This window comes from Serinus canaria, chromosome 25 (genome assembly GCF_022539315.1).
Source record: "Serinus canaria isolate serCan28SL12 chromosome 25, serCan2020, whole genome shotgun sequence".
Taxonomy (NCBI): domain Eukaryota; kingdom Metazoa; phylum Chordata; class Aves; order Passeriformes; family Fringillidae; genus Serinus; species Serinus canaria.
The window spans coordinates 5,832,416-5,854,148 of record NC_066338.1 but is presented as its reverse complement, the minus strand read 5'-3'; the positions used below and the strand labels follow the sequence as shown (position 1 = coordinate 5,854,148).

The following is a 21,733-nucleotide window of genomic DNA, read 5'->3' as shown; positions in this document are numbered from 1 at the left end:
CCTTTCTGTAGAAAACTTTTTCCTGATATCCAACCTATATTTCCCTTGGCACAGCTTAAGACTGTGTCCTCTGGTTCTGTCAGTTGTTGCCTGGAGAAAGAGACCGATCCCCACCTGACTACAACCACCTTTCAGGAAGTTTTGGAGAGTTTTAAGGTCACCTCTGAGTCTGCTTTTCTCCAGGCTAATCAACCCCAGCTCCCTCAGCCACTCCTCACAGGACTTTCATTCCAAGCCCCTCACCAGCCTTCTTGCCCTTTTCTGGACATGCTCCAGACCCTCCATGTCCTTCCTAACCTGGGGGGCCCAGAACTGGACACAGCACTCAAGGTACGGTGCCCGTACAGGGGAAGAATGCCAAGTACAGGGAAAGAATGACCTCCCTGCTCCTGCTGACCACACCATTCCTGATCCAGACCAGGAGCCATTGGCCTTCTTGGCCATCAGGGCACACTGCTGGCCCATGTCCAGCTGGCTGTCAGTCAGTACCCCCAGGTCCCTTTGTGCCTGGGCACTGTCCAGCCACACTGTTCCCAGCCCATGGCATTGCAGAGGTTTGTTGTGGCCAAAATGCAGGACTGGGTGCTTGGACTGATTAAACTTCATTGTATTAGACTCTGCCCATCCCTTCAACCATTCCAGGTCTCCCTGCAGAGCCCTCCTACCTTCCAGCAGATGGACACACGCTGCCAGCTTAGTGTCATCTGCAGATTTACTAATGAAAGACTCAATCCCCTCATCCATGTCATCAATAAAAATATTGAACAGAGCTGGCCCCAGCACAGAGCCCTGAGGGACACCCCTGGTGCCTGGCTGCCAGCTGGATGCAGCCCCGCTCACCAGCACTCTCTGGGCCGGTCATCCAGCCAGCTCCTAACCCAGCACAGAGTGCTCCTGTCCAAGCCATGGGCTGCCAGCTTGTCCAGGAGTGTGCTGTGGGAGACAGTGCCAAAGGCCTTGCTGATATCCAAATAAAAAACATCTACAGCCTTCCCTGCATCCACTAGGCGGGTTACTTTGTCATAAAAGGTGACCAGGTTGGTTAAACACGACCTACCCCTCCTAAACCCCTGCTGACTGGATCTGATACCCTGGCCATCCTGTCAATTCTGTGTGATCACACTTAATATAAACTGTTCCATTATCTTGCCAGGTACTGAGGTCAGGCTGACTGGCCTATAAATACCAGATCCTCCTTCCCACCCTTGTTGTGCATGGGTGTCACATTGGGCAGCTTCCAGTCATCCAGAGCCTCACCAGTGAGCCAGGACTGTTGGTAAATGATGGAGAGTGGCTTTGCAAGCTCATCTGCCAGCTCTCTCATTACCCTGGGGTGGATCCTGTCTGGTCCCATGGATTTATGAACATCCAAGAAGCTCAGGAGTTAGTTCTTTGACTGCCTCCTCTTGGATAATGGGGGCACCATTCTGCTCCCTGACACCATCAACCATTCCAGGCGGGCAGGTGTCTTGAGGGCAGGTCACCTTCCCACTAAAAACTGAGGCAAAGTAGGCATTAAGCACTTCTGCCTTCTCCTCATCTGCAGATACCAAGTTCCCTCCCTTGTCCAACAAAGAACAAAGGCTGGTCCTACCCTTCCTTCTCGCATTAATGTATTTGTAAAAACACTTTATTATCCTTTACAGAAGTCGCCATTCTAAGTTCAAAATGAGCTTTGGCCTCCCTAATTTTTTTTTTTCTGCATGCTCCAGCAGCCTTCTTGAATACTTCCTTAGAGACCTGACCCTCCTTCCAAAGCTGATACATCCTCTTTTTATTCCTAAGTTCTTCCAAAACCTCCTTGCCCATCCAGGCTGGACATTTATCCCACTGACTGATCTTTTGGCACACAGGGACAGTCTGTTCCTGTGCCCTCAAGATCTCTGTTTTGAGGCATGCCCACCTTTCCTGAACTCCTTTGTTTTTAAGGGCTGTTTCCCAAGGCACGCTCTGAATCAGTCTCCTAAACAGGCCAAAGTCTGCCCTCTGGAAGTTCAATGTAAGAGTCTTTCTGGTGCTCCTCCTGACTTCACCAAATATTGAGAACTCTATTATTTCATGATCATTCTGCCCCAAGTGACCTCCAGCCACCACATCTCCCAGCAGCCCTTCTCTGTTTGCAAACAGCAGATCTAACACAGCCCCTCTCCTGGTGGGTTCACCCACCAGCTGCGACAGAAAGTTGTCCTCCATACATTCTAAGAATTTCCTGGACTGCCTCTTTACTGCTGTATTAAGTTCCCAGCAAATGTCTGGTAGGTGGAAGTCACCCACAAGAACAAGGGCTGATAATCTTGAAACAAGCTCAGCTCCCACACAGAGAATTTGCGGACCCTGGGCTGCTCTTCTTGGTCCATGCCCACTCAGCCAGGCTGAGATGGACACTGATGGTGTCTGGGCCAGGCTCTCAGAGCCCAGCCCAGCTCCCTGCAAGCTCTCCCAGCTGCCCTGAGCTCTGGGCAGCACCAAGGGCCTCTCCCCAGCCCAGCCCAGCCGGCTCTGGCCCCACAGCTCTGCTCAGGCCAGGCTGCTCTGGGCACTGCCCCACGGCCTCAGCCCCTGGCAAGGGCACAGCAGCAGCTGCAGCTGCCACAGGACTCAGCCCCAGCCATGGGGGAAGGGGCTTGGCCAAGGCACAAGGAGGCTCCCTGGGTGCCCTGCTCCCCTCTGGCTGAGGTGCTGAGAGCTCTGCAGCCCCTGCTGCCATCCCACCTGCCCAGGGCAGCACAAGAGCCCCGGCCTTGGGGCCCTCCAGAGCTGCTCCTGCTCCAGGCCCAGGGCCCATCCCAGAGCTGGGGCAGCCACAAAGCTGTGCCCATTTCTGTTCATTGCTGCTCTGATGGGGATGGATCCTCAGACACTTGGAGGTTGCTGATGAATTTTACTCCTCCAGAGGCCTGTTCTTTTTTGAGCTCTTCACTTCAAGAATTCAGTGAAAAAGGCTCGCAAATATTTGTTCCAAACAAAAGCCTCTGGGAATAATTTAGTTTTCAATGCTTCTGGGGTTAATAAGACAAATTTCATAGGTTTATTCAAAGTGAATCCACTATATTGAAAAAAAAAAGCAGAGAGAACTCTTTTGTCCTGTTTTCTTTTCCTGTTAATAGATGGGTATCAGTAATGTCCAATTGATATTGATCCTCAGCACCTCCTCATGCAGTCTGAATAGATATGAAGATCAAGACCCTTCATAGCTGACAATCAATCCAACTTTGTCCCTACCCCCACGCCACCGTTTCCTCCATCTATGGTAGGAGAAAGGGCAAGGAGGCCTGCTCCTTTTGGATGCCTTTATTAAGTGATCAGCTCTGGGGGGGGAGGCCGAGGGGTCGCGCACACCGCCACTGCTCCCTTTGGAGACGCAGAGGAGGAGAGAGAGAGACAGTTTTGCTTTGCAGCAGAACTGGGGCTTCCGTCCTCACGGGCGTGCCTAGGAAGACAACTCTGGCTCATTGTCTAGGGTCCTCATTCTGGTCCAGTTCTAGTAAAGTCACGGTGACACTTAAAACCTTGCTGGGAGAGTAGGGGAACTTTCTGTTGATATGGCTCATAGCTTGGTTTGTTGAGTTTTCAGCTCATTCTTTGTTTTGAGTTCTTAGAATGTCTCTTCATTTGCATATTTCCCAGGGATGTTATCAGGCGCCATCTTAGGGAGCAGGGGAAGCACTGCCCAACGGAGGCAACAAAGATATCAGTAAGGTAGGGAATTAAAAGTTTAACATTCAACAACTATTAACATTCTTAACTGTTTACAATTTTAAATTATCATCTAACACTTCTAATTGTTCTTAACAGTTACAGTTTCAACTTAACATTTAACACCTCTGATTATATCAACCTCCGAACTTGTTCATAACAACTCCCCCCTCTATTTATTTGATCGGGCTGATGCCCGCATCAATTTACAGTTTCTGACTCTTGGAAATAAAATTTTCTAAGCTTTTGGTATTTATTATATATTTCTCCGGCAGTTTCATGTTTCTGCTCTTGACTTTCCATTAGCATTATTTTTGCTTGTTTCTGACCATTTGATTCAGGAGATTGAATACTCGCTTGGACCGCGGAGGTCAGTATTCGGACTAAACAGGGGAACAGGCAGGGTAGGAACAACAATCCAGCTATTGAACAAACAGTTATAAACGCAGCCTTTTTCCACCATGTTCCTTTGAAAGACCAAAACTCATCCCACCAATTACTATTTAATTAAAGGTGTCCACTCTTGATTCCCTACATAAGCCAATTTACGGATTTCCTTAGAGATGTTTTTGATTACTTCACTTTTATCATCTATCTCCAAGCAGCACTCAGAAGAGTTGAATTTTCCACATATTCCCCCTTCATCTGCCAACAGGTAATCTACAGCTAGTCTGATTTGATAAATTACTGTTCTTGTTTGGGACAATTGGTTCACTTATATGTTCAAATACGAGTGCTGTTTGATTAGAAACTTTCTCAAGTATTGCTTGGAGCCTGATTATTCTATTTAACATATAGATAGGGGTACGGTAGCCCCAAGATCCATCTTGAGCCCATGTGGCCGGCCCATAAGTTTGGATAATTTCCTCAGGGGTCCACACTCTGTTTTTCCATACTTGTGTACCCCCCATGTCAATTACATTCCTTTTCTTTCTATTGTCTTTCCTCAAATCATCATAAATTGGAACTCCTAAGTGTGCTCCTGATTTCTTGGGTAGTAGGAAAAAGGCTGGTTTGATGACCCCTATAGTACAACTCCCTGTCCAGTCTTCAGGTAACTTTGTATATGCTGTATCTCCACAGATCCAAAACAAATACTCTGGGGCTTGCCAGAACCCATCACTGATTTCATCTGGGCATTCCCAAAATTTTGACAATTCTTTGATCCCCCAGAAAGGGTTCATTCTTTTTGCAGGACATTTATACAGCTTATATCCTTCATGATATATACATCCTTTGTCTATTTGTCCCACAGCCAAGTATGTATTGGGTTCCTTTGGGACCCATTTGGTATCTGAATTCTTTATTATTAAATATCTTTTACATACCACTTTTCCTACAGGGGTATTATATCTCTTCCCTATTCTAAGTATACATTCTTCACCTATTATTTTTGACTTCAGATCCCATTTTTCCCTCCCCCTGGATGTCAATGACTCATATTCTAATTTTGTTTGTTTCCACCTTAAAATTTCTAATGCGCTCAGACTAATTTCCTCCCATGGCCATATTTCAGTCATTTGGGTACTTCCAGAAACCCAACATTCTGTCAAGTTTAATTCTTTGCCTATTTTCTCTACTAAATCTATAAATAAATTCTTTCCCTCAGGGGTGTGCGATTCATAATTCTCTCTGTCCAGCTGCTTTTCTTTTAGCAGGTCTTTTAATCCTTCCTGTTCAAAGCAAAACCAGGATTCTCCTACTGGGCACTCCCCAAGCAAGCGCTGCCTATAAGAGGCTGTATTCTTAGTAGTCCAATAGACTTTCCCATCTTCTCGACAGGTAATTAACTGAGAGTGATTAAAACAGCTTGGATTTATATTGGTGTGGACTCTGAATAGGGACTTCAGTTCTTCCCCATCGTAGATGGGGTGATAACATTTAGTGCAAGGGTCCTGGTCTTTGCTGAGCGCGCTACTCACCAGTAGCATCAGCACCAGTTTTCCCAAGAGTCCGGTAGGGGCTCGTTCTCTCATACTTGCTCCCTCCGGTCTTGCCTCTTGGACTGATGGTCTTCCCCAGATTTGATCAAGTCCCTCCACACTGGCTGTTTCACTCCTTACTTGCTAATTTTTACTGCTCCTTGGGTAAAGCTCAGTAGGAGAATTTAATTTTAATTAATTTTCTAGAGGGGTTGATTTTAACTTTTCGATTTCTAAAAACACCTTTCAACATTTGCCATTTTATAGCAAACCATTTAACTTTTACAGTAACTTATAACAACAACAACTCTCTGACTCTGCTTTCAGTCCTCGTCAATCCTCGGTTTTTTCCTAAGTGTTATCTTTAGGTCCTTTGGATCCTGGATCACAGTCCACTCCTGCGAGTTGGTGGATGAGATTCTTTCTATCGGTTCTGCAGATGGTGCAAGGGAGTTAGGTCTGTCACTGGGAGGAGTTACCGGTCCTTTGACTCTAATAATATGTGTCCAACCTTTTTCTCGAGTCCGTATCGCCGTGTGTGTGGTCAGCAACACCTGAAAGGGACCTTCGAATTTAGGTGTTAGAGGTGTATTATTCCATGATTTAATCAGTACCCAATCCCCAGGGTGGATATTGTGCACATTTGTATCATATGGAGAGGTCTGAGCTATATATCCTTGTTTTCTAAGGCCCTCTAATGTTCTTCCAATAGCTTTTAAATATTTTTGGGTAGCTTCTTCTCCATCTGAATAATCTCCAGCACTGTAGGGGGATAGTAAGAAGGGGAGCCCGAACATCATCTCATTAGGGGAGACCCCTATATCCGCTCGGGGTCTTGTTCTAATACGTATCAGCGCCATAGGAAGGCACTTCAGCCAATTTAACTTAGTCTCAGATATTAATTTTGTCAACACATTCTTAAGTGTTTTATTCATCCTTTCAACTCTCCCTGAGCTCTGGGGATGCCACGGAATATGCAATCTCCATTTTATTCCCAAGGCTTCGATTACTTGCTGTAAGGCCTGAGAAGCTGTCATTGTTTGAGCCTGGCGCAATGCCAGTGCCCCCACGAGATCACCTCCTTCCCTGGCACCCACTGTGAGATGTGATCAGAGACAGAGCAGAGCAGGCTCCAACTTGAGGTTGAAAGGAAAAAAAACTTTATTAACCTAAAACTACAAAGGAAAACACTAAGGAAAACACACAAAACACATAGAACTCAAGATGAAAGCCTTCCAAATTTCTTCCTCCTCCCCCCACCTAGATTTCCAATTCCATTACCACCAAATCCACCCTTTAGATAATCAGTTCTCAATTCCTCGAGAAGAGAGAAGTCCCTCTTGCACCACAGACTTCCCCAGGAAACAGTCGAAACTTCTCGTGTTTCCGTGTCACGTGTGGCACCACCCGGAGAACATTTTGCCATCGTGACTTCTTCCTTCCATGTCCAGTGCTCTCACCACTGCACATGGATCAGAGCTGCTTCTAGGGTTTTTCCCTTTAAGGATACTTTGTCCAGTTCCAAAAAGAGCACAGTCCCTCTCCTTTTGGGACACCTGTCCCCCCCAAATTTCACCCCCTGGGGCCGAGGGGTCTCTTGAACAGAGATCATCTTCCTCTTCCTCTTCTTCGAAGACGGAGGGCACCACCACCACCCTTCTCACCCGTTGTCTCTGTTCACACACCTCCACATCACTGCACTCTCCTGGCTCTGAGCCATTGCCTTCCCCTAGAACACAGTCTCTGTGTCACTGGAACACAAGGGGTTCTGCTGTGGCTATACAAGAAAAGTCCAGCCAAAGGCCACTCCATCATCTCCTCCCACCTAGAATTCTTCTCAACATCTTCTCAATCTCATCAACTTCAGGAGGAATCAGCATTTGCAAGGTTTCCATCCTCCCCAGAAGGGTTAAAAGTCCCAGGCTCTGCCGGTTTGGTTCATGAACTCCCACGCTTGGCTGCCCTGCCGGGCACCCCCCCCTTCTCCTTCACGCCCGCCGCGCTATCACAGGCACAGGCACCGGCTCTGGATCTCTCCCTCTCTCCGGGGGGTGAATGGGGGATGGCTGCCCAAAGCCCTTGCAATGTTCTCCTCCACCCTTGGGCCCAGGCCTGGCCTACCTCCCTCCGGCCGCATGGCTCCCCTCCCCCCCTGCCCAGCTCGGAGCCGGAGTTCCAAACCGGAACTTAAAAGGGAATTCTCCTGGGAGTTCACAGCTTTTAACCCTCTGTGTTCTCAGAGGCGTATCCATGCCCTCAGTGGACAAACCAGGTGCCAGTATTAAAATCTGAACACCGATTGGCTTGACCACACCATCACAAAAAACTTCATTTCCTCTCAAACCACGACAATGCAATAAAAAGAGATCCAAGATTTAGCTATGACCATGGTGATCCTAAGCACTGTCTCTTGACATGATGCCACCCACTTTGTCCCACATGGTCTTCCAGTGTCCTGGTACACTTAGGAGAAAGCAAGTGATCCTCAGGGTCTGTACAGGGATCAGTAGTGTGTAATATTTTTATGAATGACATGGATGAAGGGATCGAGTGCACCCTCAGCAAGTTTGCAGATGGCACCAAGCTGAGGGTGCAATGCCACACCTGAAGGACTGAATGATGCAGAGGGACCTGGAAAAACTCAGGAAGTGGCCCATGGAAACCTCATGAGGTTCAACAAGGCCAAGTGCTGATGCTGCACCTGGGTGAGGGCAACCCCCAGCATCAGTCCAGCTTGGGGGATGAAGGGATTGAGAGCAGCCCTGCCAAGGAGGAGCTGTGGATACCGGTGGGTGGGAGCTGGACATGCCTTGGCCATGTGCACTCACCCCCAGAAACCAACCGTGTTCTGGGCTGATCACACAGCGTGGGCAGAAGGACAGGGAGTTCAGGGTGAGACCAGAACATCTGCAAAGCTGTAGGCACACAGTTTGTGGTGACTGGGAGTGGGGCTGGGCCCAGCCTCATCCCACTGGGCACAGCTGTGAGCAGTACTGACAGCAATGAGCCCTGGAGTGCCCAGGGGCACTGACCAACCACCAAAGGGAGCAGAGGGCACACAGGTGCAGTGCATCAACAGGAGGACTATGAAAGGTTGGGCTGAAGGAGAAGAAGGGCAGATGCTTGCAGCCTTCTGAAGAGGTGAGGTGTTACAGTGTGTGGGTTGGAGCTTTCTGATATTGTGTGGCGATTCTCTGTGTGTGGTGGCCATCTCAACTGCGACATGTGCTGTGACACAGAGCTGCCTCCAGCCCTGGGGTCTCAGGGATATGAGGATATGGAGCTGTTTGACCAAATCCAGAGGAGACCATGAAGATATTCCAAGAGTGGGAGCCCTCTCCTGTGAGGAAAGGGTGAGAGCTGAGGGTGGTCAGCTTGGAGAAGGAAAGGCTCCAGGGAGACCTTAGAGCCTCTTCTAGTGCCTAAAGGGCTTCCAAGAAAGACTGAGAGGGGCTTTGGACAAGCGTCTGGAGGGCCAGGACAAACAGGGGAATGGCTTCACACTGCCAGAAGGCAGCAGGTCTTTGCCATTCAGAGGGGATTCCATGATCCAACACAGAGCCTGGCATGGGCAGGAGGTGCTGGATCCATCCCTGCTGACCTGGCTGTGTGATGGGCTCCAAATGGAAGGATAAGGGGTCCTAGGCCATGGGTTTGTGTTAGGGTCTCCACGAGGAGGTGAGCAAGATGAACACAGAACAGTCCAGCACAAAGCAGGACATAAAGATGATGTGGCAAGCACTTGGCAAGCTGAGCTGCCACCAATTCCTCCGAGAGGGAGTTGAATGCCCACCCCCTCCTCAGGGATTCCTGATGGCAGCACACCCCAGGGGACTGAGCAGCATGCCTGCCCGTGTCTGTGTCACACCCCTGTGAGTGTGCCAGGCCCCCCAGCACTGGGATTGGTCCAAAAGGGGCCGTGGCAGGGCCAGTGGAAGGCCCCGGTGCCCTTCCTGCTCAGCTCCATTGGCAGCCATGGGGGCTCATTCTGCTGCCCTGAGCAGGCAGAGCAGAGGAGCAGCTGCTTCTTGTTTGGGCCGTTCCTAAAGTTCCTGCTAGCTGCGTATTCAACACTTGGGGCAAGGTCTTCCATGCAAGCTGGGGCAGTTTGGGTGGAGTGGGTGCGTGTCCTGGGCTCTCTGTGACACAGTGCACCGTGGTCACCGTGGGATGGTAAGGAAGAGAGTGAACCCGGGTGACCCTTTGTGACACATCGTGATCTATATGCTGACGGCAACACAGGAGTGCCAGAGTGCTCGGTGCATGCGACGGGACAGGACGGGAAAGAGCAGTGCTGTGAGGAGCCACCACACAGCCAACTCGTTCCTTGCTGACCCGGAGCTTTTCTGAGGCATTCTCTGTGCAGGTTGCCTCGAGGCCAGGCTGCGGGACTCGGTGACGTGGAGCATTTCCAAAGCGTCTGCCATCCCTGCAGCCGGTGCCCTCGAGGACGGACTGCGGGACTCTCAGTCCTATTTCTTTCTAGAGACTTCTCTCTTGCTGGTGCCCTCGAGGACGGACTGCAGGACTTACTATCCTGTAGCCTTCCCGAGGCCCCTCTGTTGCAGTTGCCTTTTAGGTACGACTGCAGCACTTGCTATCTTCAGCTCTTCCGAGGCCTCTCTGCTTCAGCAGACACTCATCACTGCAAAGAGTGACATGGAGCAGAGACCACCCAGCATGACCAAGCTGGCCTGGGTGGAGGAGGAAGAGGCTGGTGCTCCCTCAGCACAGCAGCCTGAAGAGCTGGAGCAGTTCCAGCTGCTGCAGGAGGGTGAGTGTCAGAGCTGGGCTGCAGGGCTGGAGCCTGCAGCCAGCTTGGCCCCATCCCATCTCTGTGGACATGCCCATGGATAGGACAGAAGCTGGGCTGGATCATCTGGCAGCTGTGCTCCATCCCCCGGGGCATGCTGAGGCTCTCCCTGCCTGAAGAGCGCAGGGCTGGGCTCTGTTCTCCGGCCTCTCCCGCAGCCCCTCAGCTCTGTCTGTGCTCGCTCTTTGCCAGATGCAGCCGAGGAGCGGACACAAGAACAGGAAGCCGCCCCTGGCCGCTTCCGTGGAACAGCGCAGGTACCTGCAGCCATCCCCAGCTGGGCTGGGCCTGCTGTCACTGCTCAGCCAAGCACCAGGCTTGGAGCGCTCCATGGATGCTCCCTCCCTTCCTGCCCTTCTCCTGCAGACCCTGTGTGAATCCATCATGTTCCTTTGGCAGGAAGAGACCTCTGGTGTGGGCACCGGCCTCTTGGCAGACCTTCTGTTCCTCAGTGCCGAGACCAATGCTGCCATGCTTGATTCACTTGTGGAGGAGAGTGTCTCTGATCCAGCGCAAGTAAGCAGCCTGGGGCAAGGGCTCGATCGCCCCAGCACTGCTGTGGCACCTCGAGCCAGCTCTGCCAGGCTCCCTCGGCTCTTGAGGCTCGGCCCAATGTGGTTGGAAGGGAAGCACTTCTTAGGGGAAGCTGGGCAAGTTGCTGCTCTGGCAGCTCTCTGAGTCTCCCCATGCCTTCCGCAGGTGCCCGTCATGGTGAGGTACATCCACCAGTGCCTCACAGCCAATGAGTCTGCTGGGCACAGGTTGGACAAAGCCCTTCTGGAGCTGACCGAGGAATACCCCTCGGACATGATGATCACCCTCTTGCGCTGGGCCCCATCTTGTGACAGGTAGGACAGCCCCATGTGCCTTGAGGGCTTAGGGTTCACCGGCCCGTCACCCTGTAGAGCCTGTCCCTGCTGGCTGCCAGACGGGGTGGGGAGTTCCAGGATCCTCTGGCTCCTCTATTTTACAGTGCTGGGACATCAGCTCCTGAGCCTGGGGCCATGCTCCTTCCCTGCCCCTCAGGTCCTGTACCCACGTGGGCTGGCTGGCCGCTGCCAGCCAGGGGCAGTGGGCAGAGGCAGGGCTGAGGGCTGGCACGGGCCCCTGCAGCTGCCCAGGCCACGGGGCTGTGGCTGAGACTGCCCTGACACAGAGCTCTGACCCCACAGAGCTGCCGCGACCATGTGGGGAACCATCATGTCCTCGAGCAGGACTGCAGAGCCGGCACTGCAGTTACTCCTCGATGTGCTCAGCGCCTGGCCAGTGCACAGCGTGTACACCTCCGATGGGGACAACGCAGGAGTCTTTGCCCTGGCTGTGAGTTTCTGGAACCGGCCTTTGCCAGCCCCCGGGCCGCCTCTCGAGCAGCCAGCTCTCTGTCCTCCCCCAGCTGCATCTCCCTGCCTTGGGCACTGGGCTGAAACCTGGCTTAGGGGCAGGGTTCAGGGGCACCAGGCCGGCTGCTCTGCCCGTGTCTCCCCTGGCCTGTCCCTTGCACGCTGGGGCCCTGCCACGTGGATGTCTCAGCACTGAGCGTTGTCTCTGGGGGTTTTATTGCTTGCAGGCGACTGTGGCGCTGTGGAGAGTCTTCAATCTGACCTGGCGCTCCCCTGTCGTGCTGGAGTATTTCCCCAATCTCTTTCTGCGTCTGCTCTTCCAAGCTTACATCAGCACGCAGGAGATGCCAGAAGAGGTTGAGACTTTCTGGAAGGGATGCCAGGAGGAACACGGCCTCGCCACCAACCCCAACAGGTGCTCCATGCCAGTCCTCGCAGTCTCTCCCATGCCCCCAGGGCAGGAGCCGGGGCTCCCAACCGTGACCTGGGCTTTGCTGTGCACACAGCTTTGCACTGCAGACCCTGAAGGCCCTGCTCTGCCAAATGCACTATGAGCACGTGGTGGTGTCAATGGAACGCAAGCGTGCCTGGGACACGCTGCTCTGTGCTGACACCCACCACTATGCAGTGCGTCTTCTGGCCAGGTGAGACCTCGTTCTCCCCCCCGGCCCTCTCCTTTGTGCCCAGAACTCCCCACAAAGTCCCTGTGGTCATGGGCGGCAGGGCCTCGTCACGAAGGGAGGGATGAGCAGATTGGAAAAGGCTGGCAGAGGAGGGTGCCCAGGAACAGCTGCCTCCCAAAGCGCCCCCAGGGTGCTTGGGAGAAGACCAGGCCTCTGTGAGTCAGCCCTGGGAGAGGTTTGCCCACCCAGCTCAGGGGCAATGGTGCCTTTTTCTCCCCGCCAGGGAGATGCGTCGCGTCTCCATCATCTGGTGTTGCGGCATGGCATCCTGCCTCTTTGACCTGCTCAGCGAAGGCTTTTCAGACTGGGAACTGCCCGCCCTGGCGTTCCTGGTGGAGGTGAGTCCCATGGCCAGTGCTGCCTCGCTGAGCTGCCTCCCCTCCCGCTGCCCTCTGGTAGCCACAGCTGCCCAGGACGGTGCCCATGTCCTGTGCTGCTGCCTTGGCTCGGCCCTGTGCGCTTCTGAGCTCCTGGGCACCTCTGTGCCTGCTCTCTCTTCCTTTCAGGTCCTGGACTGCCTTGACTTGAGCGAATGTGGCAAAAAAGTCCTGGAGATCTTGACAAGGCAGCTGCAGAGCGAGTCCACGGAGATGCGTCGCGTGGCGCTCCGAGGCCTCGTGGTGCTCACCTTGATGGTGAGAAGGAGGCAGCAGCTGAAACTGTGCTGGCAGCATGGGGCTGGGGCAAGCAGCCCCTTGGGCTCAGCTGGGCTTTGGCAGCTGTGGCAGCTGCTCTCCCAGCTCTCCAGGGTTGCTGTCCAGCTGCCCGAGTGCTTTGGGACAGGCCTTCAGCCTCTGAGCCCTGCAGCAGCAGTGTGGGGTGGCCCAGCCTTATTTTGCACACAGGATCCAAGCATGTTGAACCTGACTGAAAGCCTTGGGAAACTACTGTGGGATGCGGACGAAGACATCGTGGAGATGACCCTCATTGTGCTCAGCTTACTGCTGCTGCACAAAGACCTTGCAATAGCCAGTCCCATCGCCCTGCAGCTGGCCGAGGCACTCTGGCACCTCTTTGACAATGTGAGGCTCTGTGCCCCCAGCCACGGGCACTTGGGTGCTGCCTTGGGCCAGGGCACAGTGGGGCCAGGAGCAGCTGATGCGGAGGGCTTTTGCTTCCATTCCCACAGGACAACAGCCATGTGCAGTTGCTCTCCATTCGCCTCTTCCAAGACGTGATCACGCTGGTAGTGGCAAAGGGCAAAAAGGCCCTGAAGAAGCCTGTGAGTGAGAGCCTGCTCCCGCTCTTCTTCCACTGCCACGATGAGAACGGGCATGTGGCACAGGTGAGGCCTCCTGGGCTCTGATGTCCCCGTGGGAGGGGGCTCAGCTGTCTGCCCACCCCCTGGCACCTGACGGGCTCCAGCCTTCTGCTGGCCTTGGCACAGAGATGCGGGTCCTGTACCCTGGGCTGTGGTGCCATCTCTGGTTATCTGCTGCTCTGCAGGCCTCTCGGGAAACGCTGCTTTCTGCAGTAAGATTCCTGAAGAGGAAGGATCTCAAACAGCTGCTGAAGACAGATCAGATGTGGAGGTTGGCCGAGTGCTTGGTAAGGACAGCCTGGAATCCCCAGCCCAATCCCTGGAGAAGCCGCCTGCCCACGGCGCCCAGTCTGTGGGGCTGGCAGCTGTGGCCCCTGCCCAGTGCCGCACACAGGGGCAGCGGCCTGCGCCCCACACGCCGCTCCCTTTCCTGGGCCATGCAGGCTCTTCTCCAGGCTCCTCTGTTCGAGCCCCGTGCTGACGAGCCCCGAGCCAGCTGGGTTCTGCTGCAGGGCGGCACCGCGGCTCACCGGGTTCCTCTGTCCCGTCCCGAGCCCAATGCCTGCGACTGTCCTCCGGGCCACAAGGCTGTGTGGGCAGGGGGAGCAGTGCTGGGTGTAGGGAGTGCCCAGCCCTGGGGCAGGGCTCTCATCAACCTTTTCCCTCCGTGCCCTGCTGCTCTCTGCAGCTGGGAAAGGACAGGAGCCGTGCAGCCGAGCACCTGCGCCAGGCCCTGCCATACTTGCAGAGCCCACAGGAGCCCCTGCGAGAGGCGGCCGTCAGGTTCATTGGTGAGCCCCAAGCTCTGCTCCCTCCCCTCCCTGCCCCAGCCCGCCACAGCTCGGCCCCAGCAGCGGCAGCGTGTGCCAGGGTCCCGGGCTGAGCCCTGCCAGGCCAGCAGGGCATGTGGCCTCAGGGCTGGCAGCACCCGTGTGCAGCAGTTGTGGCTCTGAAGGCAGGACACGCTCTGTGTTCCCAAGGGATCGCCGGGCGCTTCCTGACAGGGCAGCAGCCAGAGTTCCGGATCATCTGCATGGGTGAGTGAGGCCCGCGGGCTCTCGGCGGGGGCTGCCACCGGCAGCTGCGTTCCCTGGCCCCCCGCGGGCAGCTCTGCTCCCTGCGCGCACCAAGGGCAGCGTGGCCTCAACACAGACACCTTTCAGGGGCCTGGGGGACATTCCTGGCCAGCAGCTGCCAGCTCGTCCTTCTTCTGTTCTGCTTCTTCCAGGCCCTGGCAGGAGCTGCGTGGGATGGACGTGGCAGGAGGCTCGGCCCAGGTCCCCGCAGATCCAGCCTCTGACTGTGGCTCTGTTTCTCTCTCTTGCAGCCCTTCAGGACATGACGGATGACACCAGCCCTGCCGTCTCATGCCTGGCACTTCAAACTCTGTACATCAATTTAGCTGTACAGAGCATTCCCTCCTCCCGACTCCAGAAGATGCGAGACCAACTCCGCCAGCTCTGGAAGTCGTGGCCTTTCCTGTGTCACCGTGGCTGAGTGTCCTGCTGCGGCACCGTGGAGAACTGATCCGGGAGGCTGCGTCTGCTGGGGCCACCTGAACCTGCGGGGAACACCTCATCTCTGCAAGCACTTCCTTTCCCACCCTCTATAGGAACATTAAATTGCTGTTGTCATACGCCGATGTCTGGGAGCTTCCTCTTGGCACAGAGTGTCTTCAGGCCAATGGGGAAGAGGGGAAGAAAGAGTTCTTCCTCTGAGCAAGTTGCCCAGAAGTGGTGTGGAAGGGAAAGTGGCCAAAAGCCCTTTGGCCTTTGGTGGTCCTGCAGGAACATTTTTGTTCCTGCATCAAGTCTTCTGGAGCTGGGGGAACAAGTGTGTTCCGTGTCCGTCGAAGAGCAGAAAGCGGCAGGATGTGTCTGCTCCCAGCGCTTGCCTTGGCTGTTCCTTCTCAGTGCTGGCAGCATCATCAGGGACACACCTCAGGTTCTCTCATGCCGGAGTTATCCCAATCTTCTGCACTTGCCCAGGTTCCTCCCAGGTTCACCAGGGAAAATCGCTGCCCATGCCAGTCCATTCCCTTGCCCAGAAGGCACCCGCTTGTGTTTGGACCCGAGCTGCTGGCCACAGCCAGACGGGCAGCGCTCGCAACATTGGCCATCAGACGCTGGGCTGACTGGTGATTTCTGGTTTCTCTCCCCAGAGTGCCAGGACATCATTAAGGGGTGTTTGTCCATGCAGTCCTTGGACAGGCCATCCTTAGAAGAGCTTTTCTGTCATCCTTGGGTGCTGGGTGCTCCTCTGCCCTAGAAGATGGGAGAGATCCACGTGGACAGTTGGATCCAGGGGCCTGGCAGGTAACAGCTCCACACATCTCTTGGCAAACAGTGGCAAAGCAAACCAGACTGGTTTTGTCCTGCCTGTAGCTCTGAGCAGGGGTCAGCAGAAGAGAACACACAGCTCTTGGGCTGGAGCTCAGCTGGAGACCTGGTGTGGCAAGCACTGGTGGCCACCATCCCCGCTGGTTGTGTCTGGTTCATGGATGGCTGGGGCCCTGGGCAAAGCCCTGACAGCCTGGTCTGGCCCCAGGGAAAGAGAAGGAGCCCCTGGAGAAGCTGTACCTGGTGGGGCTGCTGCTGGAGACACCAAGGACAGCCTCAAAGATGACAATCTCTTCCTCAGCCTGGCCAGATTAAGATGATGGACTTTGATTCTGGCACCTTCTTCAAAGCCATTCTCCACACCCAAATTGCAGGTGAGTCCACAGCCAGGGGGATGCTTCCAGATCTGAGCATGGCATGGCCTGGATGGGCACCAAAGGTTCCCCCTTTGCTGGGGCAGATGCAATGAATTCTTCAGTTGGCTGTCCAGCTGCTTTTTGGCTCTGGGCAGCTGCTGAAGGCTGGATGTGCCGTGGCTGGCTGCAGGCTGGGCACATGTCCTGCCCTCCTGCTCTGCTCCCAAAGGCAGCAGGGATGGGCAGCTCTGGGCACAGCTCTGGGCACAGCCAGCAGGGTCTGGGCACAAGGGGACAGGAGCCCTCAGCTGACGGGCAGTTTCTGCTTTCTCTCTTTGCAGCCGGGCTCTGCAGGTGCTGAGGCTGCTCTGGGCTCTGCCAGGGCTCTGCTGGAGCTCAGCCCTGGGCTGGAATCAGCCAAAGAAGAAATGGTGTGACTGCAGCACAGACTTGCTTGAGCATTTCGGCAACACAGCTCAAGTTTGCAGAGTGTAAACCTCCAAGGGAAAACATGACACGCCCCCAAAAAATAAACTTGTTCAATAACTTTGAAATGAAATCAATCAGGGGTGACATTTCTCAGCTTGCTCAAGCTATAGCTCAGCCCTTCTCTGAACAGTTCTCTCCACTGCCTGCCTTTTACTTCCCAACTGCTCTCTTCCCACAGTGAGCTCCCAGCCCATCGCAGTCTCCATCACACTGTTGCCTTCCTTGGTGCTCCCTCACCACAAAGAGGGAGCCCCAGACTTAGGGATTCATCCTGTCACTGGCTGAGGAGCAGCAATCTCTCAGAGGTCCAGTGGGGTTTTAGTGTCATTCAGAGCCCCTCTCCAGCCCTCAGCTCTCCTCACTGCTGATTTCCCTTTTCCTTGTCCTTTCAGCAGGATGAGCTCTGTGAATCCCCTTGAGCCTCCCCACTCTCCCCAGCCCACGCCCCCCCTCAGTTTGGCTGAAGCTGAAGCTTCTCTGTCTCCTCTGGCACACCAGTCCAGTGCCCTGAGAGGGGAGCCCCAGCCCCAGAGCACAGCACCCAACAGTGCAGTCCGGGCTGGAGCAGCTGCCCTGCAGGCCTGGCTTGGCTCTTTGTGGCAAGGGAATGCTCCCTGTTTCCAGCTGTCCCTGCAGGATGGCCCCAGGGCAGAGCCCAGCCAGGCTCCCACTGCAGCCCCTGGAGCTTGGGGCAGACAGTGCTCCCAGAGCTGAGGTTCCTGGGGAGCACCCGGAGCTGTGCCTTGCACTCTGTTGCCGTGTGTCACAGTGCAGGCTGGCTGGTACTGTGTGAATGCACCAGCCCCTGGTTTGGCTGAGAGGGGCCTTGCCCAGTCACATCTCTGCCAAGGCTGCAGCATTTCACTGGCCAGAATCTGACAGGGCAAAGAGATCAGAGTAATGAAATTATCCAGACTGGGTTTTTCAAAGGCCCTTTAGAAGGAAGGGCTTGAGAATAAATGCTCTCTGTTTGCCACATGGACATCAGGGTGAGTGGTCTCTTTGTCTCCCACCCACTCCCCCCCAGCCAATGTTACAGCCACCCACTCCCTCACACATCCCCCTCGTGCCTTCCCACTGCTGTGTCCTGTCAGGGCTTCCGAAGTCCCTCGTCCCTTCGTGGCCCCGTCGCCTCAGGGTCTCCCACAGCCTGGCCAACCTGCCCGGCAGCAGCGCCGCAGCCCCACAGCAGCTCCAGAGAAGCCCCAGCCAGAGGCACCTCAGAGCCCTCAGCAACGCAGGCAGCAGAACACGGGAAGGAGGACATGGATGGCGCTTCCTGCCTGGCACAGGGCTTGTGGCCATCTCCAGGCACCGCTCTCGCAGGGACCCCCGCAGGTCCGGCCCCTGCCCAGCTGCTCTGTCGGCAGCACAAAGGCTTCAGCACAACCACCAAAGACCAAGGGGCTTCTGGCCATTTTCCCTGTTCCAGTGCATGTCTGGGTAGCTTGCTGAGCCCAGGCACCCTTTTACCCCTCTTCCCCTATGCCCTGCAGACCCTGGGCAGCAAAAGAAAACTCCTGGGAGTCTGTATTATAACACATTCTATATTCATATACTAAAGAAAGAAACAAAAAGAAGAAAAGAACAATCTTAAAGAAATAGAAAATTCCCGCTGGCTCAGGTGGCCCCAGCAGACAGAGCCTCTGGGCTCAGCTCTCTGCAGAGCTCCAGCAGCGCAGCCAGATGAGCCCTGACAGACGAGGCCGTGTCCTCCATGCCCTGCGGAATTGATCTTGCAGCCTCTGGAAGAGGGTATATCGCTCACTCTGCAGGGCCTGGAGGACATACAAAGTTTGGTATGCCATGTCTGACACAGCCCTGCTGATGTCCTCTGTCAGGTGTTCAAGGGCTGTAAGAGAGGAACAGAGCCATGGTCAGATCCCAGATTGGCAGGGAGCCGAGGAGAGCCCCTTGCCAGGGACATCCCAGCCGGATCTAGCCATGGCCAGGAGGGAGCAGGGACAAACGGGACCAGCCCGAAGTTACTGGTCACGAATCCCCCACATGGCCCTGAAATCTCTGTGTGCTCTGCCCATGCTGCCCCTCATCCGCACAGGGAGCAGAGCCCTCTGCAGCCGGGGCAGGGTTTGCAGCTGCCCCCACCAGCCCCCACTGCCATCCCGCTGCCCTCACTCACCACTGCAGATCAGCTGGAGCTCTTCCTTCTTCCCCCTCAGGTGCTGCCCGGCGATCCCTGTGAACACAGAGCCTGTCACGGCCCCAGCGGCACAGCTCCCTGCCAGCGGCGCTGCCGGCGCTGTGGCCACACGGCCTGCTGGCCCGGCAGGGCTCAGCCCGGGCCCTGGCCGCACGCTGCCGCCCAAGGGCTCGGCTGCCAGAGGGCGGCAGCAGCGCCGAGGCCAGCCGGGGCTCCACGGCGCCGGGCCCGGCCAGCACTGCCGGGGCAGCAGGCGGGGCTGGGGCCGAGCTGCGGCGGGCCGGGGAGGGAGCCCGGGCTCGTGGCTCACCCATGAACCTGATGGCCGCCTCTCGCAGGGGCTCCTGTGGGCTCTGCAGGTAGCGCAGGGCCCGGCGCAGGTGCTCGGCCGCTCTGCTCCTGTCCTCTGCCAGCTGGAGAGAGCGGCGGGAGGGAAGGAAGGGTTGGCACGGGCTCAGCCCCTCGGCCGGGCGCTGCCTGCGCCCAGCCCCGGCCTCCCCTGCCCGCACAGCCCTGAGGCGCGGCCAGCAGCCGCTGGCGCCGGGCTCCCGAGGGGAGGGGGCAGAGGGCCGGCTGCTGCCCGGGGAGCCGCAGTGCCGGCTCTGGCCCACAGGAGCCTGGAGAAGAGCCCACGCGACCTGTGCATGCAGCAGAAAGCAGGGGCACAGCTGCCCGGTCCCGCACTCTGAGCACCGCCCTCGGGGCTCTTCTCCAGTCTGAGGCCAGGGATTCTTGGCAGTCCTTACCAGGCTCTCGCCGAACCTCCATGTCTGATCCACCTGTAGCACTTGATCGAGATCCCTCCTCTTCAGGAATCTGGCTGAAGAATGCAGCATTTCCCGGGAGGCCTGGGGAGCAGCAGAGATGTGGAGATGGCCCCACAGGCCAGGGCACAGGAGCATCCCAGTGCCACAGCCTGGAGGAGGCTGCAGCCGCAAAGTGCCAGGGCATAGCAGCCGGCCACATGTCCTCACCTCAGCTACAAGCTGATTCTCATCATGGCAGTGGAAGTAGAGTTGGAGCAGGCTCTGGCGCACGTGGGACTTCAGGGCCTTTCTTCCCTCTTGCGTTAATAAGTCCAGCATCTCTTGAAAGACACACATGGAGCTCAGCTGCACCTGACTATCATCCTGTATGAAAGGAAGGACAAAAGACCTCAGCATCAGCTGCTTCAGGCCCCCCAGGGCACAGGGCTGCATCTCCACATGGCACCGAGTGTCCGGGCAGCAGCCAGTGGCCGTGGCCGTGGGCACAGAGCCTTACGCAGTCAAAGAGTGGCAGGAGCGCCTCAGCCAGCTGCAGGGCGATGGGGGTGGGTATTGGGGCACCATTATCCAGGAGCAAGTATCGGAGTAGAAGAATGGTCATCCTGACCATGTCACTGTCATTTTCCTCCAGGAGCTGCACAAGACTTTCCGTCAGGCTCCCCATTTTTTCAGCCTGCGTGGAACACAAGTTTGTGAAACACCACCTTGCTGCTGCAGGGCCCAGAGGCCAAAGGCCTGTCCCGAAGCACTCGTACAGTTGAAGTGGGAGGCAGGAGAGCTGGGAGCAGCTGCCCCAGCGCCCAAAGCCCAGGCAAGGCCAAGCGACTGCGTTGCCCAGCCCCACGCTGCCTGCACGGCTTCAGCCACTGTCCCCTCCTCACCATCAAGGGATTCTTGCCCAGCACTACGAGGCCTCTGAGGGCCAAGTAACGCCTCGCCCTGTGCTCACTCTGCAGGTTCTCTGACATGATCTCCAGAACACTGTCACTGCATTCCTTCAAATCCAGGCACTCGAGGACCTGAAAGGCACAGGGCAGTGACAGGGGACCGGCCAGCAGGAGCCCGGAACCGCACAGGGCTGGGCCCAGGCAGCAGCACAGGGCACGGGCACCGTCCTGGCAGCTGTGGCTACGAGAGGGCAGAGAGCTGGGAGGCAGCTCAGCAAGGCAGTGCTGGCCTTGAGGCTCACCTCCACAAGGAATGCCAGGGCAGGGAAATCCCAGTATGGCATTTCTTTGCCGAGCATGCTGAGCAGGTAGAATGCAATCTCGGAAGAAAAGTGTATGTCTGATTGGTAAATTTCTCTGACAAGAGGAAAAAGGAAACAAGACCCTGAGCCAGTGGGCAAACCTCTCCCAGGAGTGACTCACAGAGTTCTCATCTTTCCCCACCAGCCTTCCAGCAAGGGGACCTGGGCCATGTGGGAGTTGGTTGCTCATGGGTACCCTCCTCTCCCTGCCTTTTCCAGTGTGCTTGGCTGGAAAAGGGCCCCGTCCCTCAGTGACAGGGCCCTCTACCCCATGACCACGGGGACTGTGTGGGGCACCTGTGCACAGAGCACAAATGTCAGAGGCAGTGGGCAGTGGGGTCTCACCTGCCCAGCAGAGCCACGGCAAAGTGGTGGGTGTCAACAGAGAGCAGCGTGTCCCAGCCACGCTTGCGTTCCATTGCCACCACCACATCCTCACAGCGCAGAAGGCAGAGCAGGGACTTCAGGGTCTGCACTGCAAACCTGTGTGCAGAGCAAAGCCCAGGTCACACTGGCAGCACTGACTCCTTCCCAGGCCACATGGCAGGGAAACAGGATGGAGCACCTGTTGGGGCTGGTGGCAAGGCCGTGCTCTTCCTGGCATTCCTTCCAGAAGGTATCAACATCCTCTGGCATATCCAGAGTGCTGAAGAACAC

The 21,733-nt window shown here is 55.7% G+C and overlaps 1 protein-coding gene and 1 pseudogene across 1 annotated transcript in view; one reads left to right on the top strand and one right to left on the bottom strand.

The window, feature by feature from the left end:
* Positions 1-21,733, bottom strand: part of LOC115485198 (uncharacterized) — a 2,106,330-nt gene that overhangs the window by 614,331 nt on the left and 1,470,266 nt on the right.
* The window catches only part of LOC103825013 (zinc finger protein 208-like), a 742,626-nt pseudogene that overhangs the window by 281,693 nt on the left and 439,200 nt on the right, over positions 1-21,733 (top strand).